The sequence below is a fragment of the Globicephala melas genome, chromosome 10, assembly GCF_963455315.2.
Source record: "Globicephala melas chromosome 10, mGloMel1.2, whole genome shotgun sequence".
NCBI classification, from domain to species: domain Eukaryota; kingdom Metazoa; phylum Chordata; class Mammalia; order Artiodactyla; family Delphinidae; genus Globicephala; species Globicephala melas.
The window spans coordinates 67911078-67919143 of NC_083323.1; the positions used below are offsets into that span (position 1 = coordinate 67911078).

General features: G+C 43.7%; 1 protein-coding gene across 2 annotated transcripts in view; it reads right to left on the reverse strand.

Annotated features, from left to right (window-relative positions):
* The window catches only part of TMEM117 (transmembrane protein 117), a 537774-nt gene extending 530011 nt beyond the window's left edge, over positions 1-7763 (reverse strand). For both annotated transcript variants that reach the window (XM_030835330.2, XM_060306499.1), the window contains exon 1: positions 7502-7763. The gene's annotated coding sequence lies outside the window, so the exon portion shown is untranslated. The remainder of the gene's footprint in view (positions 1-7501) is intronic.
* Between the last annotated feature and the right edge of the window lie 303 nt (positions 7764-8066).

Genomic DNA, 8066 nt, shown 5'->3' on the forward strand with positions numbered 1-8066 from the left:
TTAGCACAACAAATAGTTACTGTGCCTTGGATTCTAAACCTTCTAAGCAATTACAAGTCCTTTGTGATCTTCATGAATACTCCAAAATATCTGTTCCCAGCATGTGTAGCCCAGATCGCTAAGGAATGGTGATTTTTTTTTTTTTATGTGAGGTTCATCACCCAAAGACCTGTGTGGTTCTCACACCAAAGAGAGCAGAGAAAGTGATGAAGAAGAAAACACATCATGCATTTTCACAGTATTCAATAGGCTAGAAGGCCAGAATGGGTCAGCTGTCAACTTGATTTTATGCAACATCTTTGGAAATGTCGAAAGACCACTATTAGAAGAGAATACATAGAAATACCTCAAGGCCAATGAGTCTTGAAGCAGGAATAGTTCCTACATGCCCATCAGAACTGGACAGGGGTGGCAGTTAACAAGTTAACAGGTTTCTACATTGCTTCTCCTACCAGTGAGGAATTCTGGTGTAATTGTCCCACCACCTCCCTTCCCCACCCACACACAAGCAAGGCAGCAGGATTTAGAACACTGACTACATATAACCTTGATTGTTTTTTAAATAAATGCTTTGTGGAGAGTTGGCATACACTTATTTTATCGTTGCTGTTGTTAACTTCAGAACCTTGCTTTGTGGGCTATGTAATGTCCACATGTCCAAACTGAATTACAACATTCAAACAATTTGGAGACAGCTGTTCCTCTCCAATATTTATATTGTTTCAAGAGAGAGAGCTATAGGACTGAACAACAATCCTGCCCTAGTAGAGATCCTAATTCCCACAGCATGCTATGAATGCTACTATCATTCCCATGTTACAGGTAGGAAAACAAAGGAGCAGAGCAGGTGCTGCCTACGTAATTTGCATATCTAGCGAGTGGAAGAGCCAGCACTTCAATCAAAATCCATTCCTAGCCCTTGATCTAATATACCACAACAAAGCCGGAAGTGTTTGTTGCAATAAATAGTTCCCATCGTGTTTACAGCTTAGTCTTCATCTCCCCTAACTAGATTCAGTGACTTAGACACTAGCTTAGTGAACAGGATCATTTGGTCTTTTTATTTTATGCTAAACGTGGTTATTTATTCTTGCCTCATACACTAAAGGGAAGCGATGTCTTCTAGAGGGTCCCAAATTTCCAAACCTACATCATAACTTAAACAACACCTGTGCTTATCTCCACTTCCTGACTTCGTACACAAGGTTGCCAAAAGTTTACCAAGTGATCTCGGCCTGTTATCCAGAGCACCAAAACTGCCTTCCTCTCTGGAGTTCCCATAAGGCATCCTGATGATCAGTACAACCATTTGGTGACTCTAATGTTAACAATCCAGGACTGAGGTGGTTCAAATTGACAATGCTCCACTGTATACACAGTCTAAAAATGTTTTTTAATTTTGTAAAATTCAATTCTGCTACCACAGTTGAGCTTTTATCATAAACAAATGTGCTTTTGTCGTAGCTCTTAGCAGATCACAGTGAAATGATCTGTTTTTTATGTGTTTGTCTCCCTCACTAGAACACAAAGTCCCCAGAGAAGGGGCTGTTTACTTTCAGAGCAAGCAAAGTGCTGAGCTCAGAGTGGGTAATCAGTAAGCACCTAGTGGATAAGCTGAGCGGAGATCAGTCCCCTCATTTAGGTGAGACGAGAAGGCAGAGCAACCTGCCATTCCTTCCACTAAGGGAAGAGAAGAACAGCTGAGTCCAAAGACTGCAAGGATGACTCAGCCAGGAACAAGCACTGACACACCCCATGCCCACCCCTACAGTTCCTATCTCATTTCAGCCCCAGGTTCTGCACTGTTATCATTATTACTAAGGCTAACATTTATTCAGGACTTAGCATATAGCCCACACCATGCTAATGAGCTTTACAGACATCTCATTTAAATTTCATAGCAGTCCAATGAAGAGATAATCTATTGTAAGCAACGTTGAAGCTGAGTTTAGTAACTTGCATGACAGAACAAAACAAGCCTATGCCACAGCCAGCATTCACATCCCAGCTACGTGGCTTCAACATTCTATGCTACACCTTCCCCACGCGAAGACAGACATTCCAAAATCTTGCCCTTTTCATGTTGTTTATAAAGTTCCTAATAATAAAGCCCACTGATATAAAAGATTCAAAGTACTTGTAGGATAAATGAGTCTACTTTTACTATTCAAACTGACTCGGTAGCATGATCAGAAAGAACTGGGATTCCTCAAATTTTTTCCTTCTCCTTTGAGCATCAGTATAAGTAGTTGAGTCGATCTGATTGTCCTTTTGCGACGCATCACTGATATTCATTCTGTGATTTTCCAACTCTGCTTAGGGAGAACACTGCACCTCTGAGAACTAGACTAATTCACACCATTCAATTCTCTCTCCTGATAATATCATCATTAGGTAGATGCCCCCAGCAATACCTTGGAAGCCTCTGCTTTTTCACCTAATAGCAGTGACAAAGATGATGGTTAACTACAGGCTTAAACTTTATATACTGTCTGATAATCCACAGGCCTTCAGTCATGGTTTCCAACTCTAGAGGGACTATTATTTAGAGTAGATATTAGAAATGTCATGCATTTTACTACAAGCCAGTATTTCACCTGGTACTAAAGGCTAAGAATGGAAAAATGGAAGGTAGGGTAATTACACTCAAGTTGGGAAGATCAGCTGAGCAAAGGCACAGGAAAGGCTATCTGGGACAGGCACAGAGATGTATCAGTAGTTCTGTGGGGCTGGAACATAGAGCACTTGGGAGTATCCTGGGAGAGTTAAGGATAATTTGGGGCCAGTTCAAGGAAGATTATACAAAAGTACTGTTCTGTATTTTACTGAGTAGACACTATGGATTCAAAGTTTTCAGATCCGAAACTGTTTGGAGCAGGGTTTTAAAAAGATTTCTCTGCCAGCTTGGAAAATGATCCACTGGTATGAGGCGTGATGAAAATGGCGAGACTAGTTTGGAGGCACCTCCAACAGTTTACGTAAAAGATAAGCACGTCCTGGACCTGGACAACATCGATACCTTAATAATTGTTGTAATAATTTGTTTGATTACACCAAGAGTACCCTGCCTTCCTTACTTATTAGAATTTTTACAAATAAGTGAAAATACTCAAGGACTTCAGGAGTATGAATTTCATGTTTCCTCAGCAGGAACCCTGGCTCAGGGGATACTTTTTGCATAATGACAAGTATCCTCAAGATAGAGCGTATCACTTCTATTTTAAAAAATTTATGAATGCATATGGCAAAGTCCTTGAAGAACTAATAAAATATGCTATACAAAATACACTGTTACTAGCCAAGTAAAACTCCCTCAGAGCCCAGCTCTGCTAACGTAGGTCTTAGCATCTAGTGATACCTAACCAGGTAATAACATCGTTTTCATTGTGGAGCACTGTTCTAGGATAAAAAAAGAATTTCTCCAAAGTTTTTGAAGCTCCCTGGTATTTATGTCTGAAAATTCACCTGTAACCCTTCTTAGCTCTTGTCAAAGGGCTTATTAAAGATGACTGCGCCTGTCTCTGCCAAGAGTGTGAACTTTATTCCAGCACCTTGAGTCTAATTTCCTAAAGCATAATGTTTAAAAAGACTTCTTGTGCTTTACTTTTTGCAGTATGCACTTTGTGCAGCAGACAGCTGTGTGTTGGACACTTCTTGGCTGTATTAGTACAAGACAAAGTTAAAGGGTATTTTCTTCAGTTACCTAGCTATAGTATTATGCTAATGTATGTAAAGTTCCTTGCAGTTAACAGAACACTTTTTACAATCATTTCATTTAATCCCTAGGAAATCATCGCTTTTAAAATTGCCTATCAAAAGGGCAGACAGAACTTTAAATTATTGAATACTGTTTCCTTAAAAGATAAATAACGATAGCCTATGTTTATGTCACATTTTACCTCTTAGTGTTCTTAATGGGTGAAATCACACCTTTAGAATGACTTTATAGAAATGATCAAAGGAATCAGGAAGGCAAAACAAATGGCAGTGGGAGGAATATGGTCCAGTTCTACCTGACCCTGCTACTCACTAGCTCCGTGACCTTGAGGGAATCCCTAACCGCCCTGAGATTCCATTTCTTCACCAGCAGAATCCTAATGCAAGTACTTTCCTCATAGGGTTGTAGTGAAGACTAAAGGAGATTTCATTTGTAAAGTGCCTGGTCACTTTCAGGAACTTCCTACCCTGAGGACCACTATTAAAATACAAGTGTCTCTTGGTCATTCCCATTAAACATGAGCATGAAAATAATATCAACTCTATATTACATTTACTGAGTGCTTTTCACATGTTACTCTCAGTGTCAAAGGATTTTAATATAACAACATAAAGGATGAATATCTTCCTTAATTTACATATATTGAAAATGAGGCTCAGAGAGGTCAAGCTACTTGTCTAAAATCATACACAGAAAGTGGTGAAGTCCACTTTTTGTTAATTCCATGCTAATTCCATAATCTCTTCATTCATTTGTTCACGATTTACCAATTGCCTATTTGTGCCAGGCACTGGCCTATGTGGGAAGGTTACTAACAGACCACACCCCTGTTGCCCTGCATCTTAGAGTCTCAACTGAGGGAAACAGACATTAAACAGAGAAAAATGAAACACACAGTATTTTAGAAAGTTATAAGTTGCTGGAGAAAATTAAAACAGGAGAAAGTTAATAGGGGGTGTCAGGAGTGAGGGAAGTTGAAGAAGCCCTCACTATAAGGTGACAATTGCCCAGGCGTGAAAGAAGGAAGCGAGGCAAGCAGATATCTGGGGAAAGAGTGATCCAGACAGAGGGAACTCCCAATTGTAAAGGCCTGTGCTGGGTGCATGATTAGTGCATTTAAGGAACGGCCAGGAGTCTAGTGTGACTGGACAGGGTGTGGGTGCAGAGGAGTATGAAAGGACTCGAGGTCTGGGAGGCAGCATCACCATCAGGCCTTGAGGCCATCCTACCATGTGGGCTTCACCCTGTGGGAGATGGGCAGCAGAGAGTCAGGCAATCTGACCACTCTGCCTGATGCTTGGAAATTTATCAGATTCTGGGTACATTTAAAAAGAAGAGATGACAAGATGTACTGATAGACTGGATGTGGACACGGCCTGGCAAACCCCAGAATGGATTTGCCATTTCCTGAGATGGGAATGCATTTCTTGAGATGAACATTGTTGGAGCAGGCAGGCAACATAATAACAACTAACATTTTGTAGTGCTTTTTATGTGCTGGGCTCTTGGCAAGCATTTTTCATGCATTATTTCAATTAACATTTAGACCAAACCTTTGGATTCACCAGTGAAGAAATAGAGATTTTAAAATGTTATAATTTGCCCAAGGTCATACACCTACCAATTGGCAGAAGCAGAGAGAACTATCTCTTTATTACCCCAAAGTCAATACTCTTAATTACTGTGTATTCCCTACCCTGAAAAGTATAACACCTAATAAATTTCCAATGGGGAGGGAGCAAGGGTAAGAATTAGGTGATGATGTGCGCCTAGTAGGCACTCAATAAATCTTTGCTGATGGATGAGTAAATGAAAAACTGTGTGATGACGGTTGGATAACAGACCAGTCCTGGGTGAGAAAAAAGCACTGAATATTCCATTCCAGACAGAACAGACTGTGGATAATGGAATATCCAAGTCTGTAAAATGAGAAATGTCAGAAGGTGAGAAAACCTCAGGACCAGTCCTGAGGTAAGGATAGGTCTTAGTTTACTATCTTGAATTGTTAGACGAAAAGGCAGGCAGGCATGAGGGGATGACACACAGTATTTTTATGTAATGCAAATGCTTGATACAGGTTTTAAAAATACAAACAGCGGTAATAACAGAAGTAAAATTGGAACTTCTTACTTTTAGTGCAATGCAAGAGACCACACAGCCTTTTAAATAAGAATCAACCTTTTAAGTCAATCAATGAAACCACCATAAGTGGCTCTGTACAAATACCAGGATTGTATTTGTGGTACCCTAGCTAATTCAGAGGATCGCATCCATAAATCACTTCCTAGACTTTCTCTTCACATAGTTTCAACCTTTAAATTATGTTCTTCCCTTGTTATTGTCCTTCAGTCTTTGGCATAACAAAGCACTGAACCCATGCAAGTGTTTAAAATAGAAAACATGAAAGCAAAGCAGTTCAGGGGTTCTCTCTGAACTAACACATTAGCCAACTTTCCATCAAAATGGCAAGATTTTGATCAAAATGTCCTTTTCATGTCCTAAAGTTGAAAAATAATCACCAATGAATTCTTTGAAAATATTTAGACTTCCTTTTCATTACATGTGTTGATGATAAAAAATTAATTGCCATGCTCATATTCTAAACACAACACCAAATAAAGTAACAGTTAATGAATAAAATAAAATTCATTCATATCTGAAATTGCTTTTAATTGACTGACAGTTTTAAGAAGCAAATTAAGTACAACAAACAAGTACTGGTTTCTGATCACAAGGATCAGGTGAAGGTGGGATGGGGTGGGAATAAATATGAGTCAAAATGTCAAAATCCATAATTACCTTTAAAGTACAAAGATTGGGGGAGAAGGAATAGAGCTGGAAAGTATAAGCATGGCAAAAATTCAATACTTTACAACAAAAATTGCTTTTACAGGGATTCTACTACACTTTACATTCAATAAATTGGAAGAACTTTTTTTCTGAAGACAAAACAAAACCCTGAAATCTTCCTGGAAGTCCTTCTCTGGATTTCAAACAACATATCATTTATAACTAGGGGGAAAATACATTTATTCAACATACTTTTACTCGAAAATAAAATGTTGCTCATGAGACTTCTACCTACACATAAATACTAAAATAAGCATGTGATGTTTACGAGCATCTCTCTCTCATACACGCACACTCGTTTATTGTTCCACAGCGAGTAGAATGAATAAGGGCAGCCAGAGTGGACCCACATGAGTCAAACACACTTGTGGGCCTCTGGCATTTTCAAAAATAGGACTCGACAAATAGCTTTATTAATCACGATGAAGACAGTAAACACCCAAACACTGAAGTTTTGTGGGGTTTGGAGGGGTTTGTTTTTTAAGGCGAACACTCCTGAACTACAACCTGTTAATTTAATTAACGAACAATACTGGGGCTTTTACTCTGTTCGCATCCTAGGAACCCCTGAAGCGAGGAAAGTTCACCGTCCGTCCTGGCGACGACCCTCACCCTCGGATCCCGGTAGTTTGAGGGCCCCCCGCCCCCGCGCCGCCCCGAGCCCCGAGCCCTCCCCTAGCCCTCCTCCTCCTCCTTTTGCTGGAGGGCAGGTGCGCGCCCCCCTCCCGGGCACTGCACTGCCCCTCGGCGCGCCGACCCCGGGAAGGGAGGAGAGGAGTCGCTGGGCAGCGGGCCGGGGGACGCGGCCGGGGCCGCAGTCGCGGGCAGGACGAGGAGGCGGCGCCGCTGCGGGCGGCCGGACCGCGAGGGCTCCGCCGCAGCGGGACCGAGCGGCGGGGGAGGCGCGCGCGGCCGCCCGGGCCGCGTACTCACCAAGGGGGCCGCGCGGGCTCGGGGCGTCCGCACTCGGGAGACCCGGTGGAGCGCAGCCCTCCGCCGCGCCCGCGGCCTCGCTGGGAAGCGCGGCGAGACGGGCCGGCGGCGTCGCTGCCACCGCAGCTGTCACCGAGCTATAAATACCGGCTCGGCCCACACCCGTCGCCGCCTACGCCGGGGGCCCTCCGCAAAGTCCGCCGGCCGCGGGCCGGGCAGCGGGAGCGCGAGGGCGACAGCGCCGCGCAGACTGCGCCGGCTCCAGCTGTGCGGCAGCTTCCGCAGCTGGAGGCATGGCCTCCCGCCGCCCCCGCCCCTGCCCTCCCGCTCCCTCCTCTCGGGCCCGCGCCGCGGCCCGACTCCAGCCCGCGGGTCTTGCGCCGCAGCCGAGCTGCCCGGGCCGGGCCCTCCTCTGCAGAGCCGGTGGCGGCGGCGACGGGCGGGGACCGACTTCGGTACCCGGAGGGGTAGGGGGTGGCGGCCGGGGGCGGCAGGGCTTCAGCCTAGCCTGTCAACAGCAGCCCCTTCTTCCCGGGGGGAATCGGCCGACTTCTTATAAAACCCA